At 27.1% G+C, this 442-nt stretch overlaps 1 protein-coding gene across 1 annotated transcript in view; it reads right to left on the reverse strand.

The window, feature by feature from the left end:
- LOC119586359 (serine/arginine repetitive matrix protein 2-like) overlaps positions 1-442 on the reverse strand; it is a gene marked incomplete in the record, with an annotated part of 38,282 nt that overhangs the window by 23,397 nt on the left and 14,443 nt on the right.

Below are 442 nucleotides of genomic sequence, written 5' to 3' on the forward strand. Positions count from 1 at the left end.
GGAGACAAGGAAATGAGTACAATTCAAAGCCACTGCTACTATCTATAGAATAACAATATTGTGATATTGTGATATCATTCATATTTTATATCTATAAAAAGTGTTGAGGGATTTAAAATATTTCTAAAAACCTACTTTATTTTGTTCTTGGGGAATATTAACATTGTTAAGCAGAATATGGCATATAGGAGGTACCGATTATTAGTATGGGAAACAAACTATATCTGAAATTCTCAACTTACGACAATATTTACACTATACTTATAGATAAAAAATATTTTGTACATTCCTTCATCATCATCTAAATTCCCTCCATATCTTAGATATCACAATTTACTTCAAAGATCTATTATCAAATGAGACTATAAAATAACATGCAATAATCATTCATATGCAGACACATTAGAAAAGGTTCTAAAAAATTAAACTAAAAAATCTCCCT

This window comes from Penaeus monodon, chromosome 21 (genome assembly GCF_015228065.2).
Source record: "Penaeus monodon isolate SGIC_2016 chromosome 21, NSTDA_Pmon_1, whole genome shotgun sequence".
NCBI classification, from domain to species: Eukaryota; Metazoa; Arthropoda; class Malacostraca; order Decapoda; family Penaeidae; genus Penaeus; species Penaeus monodon.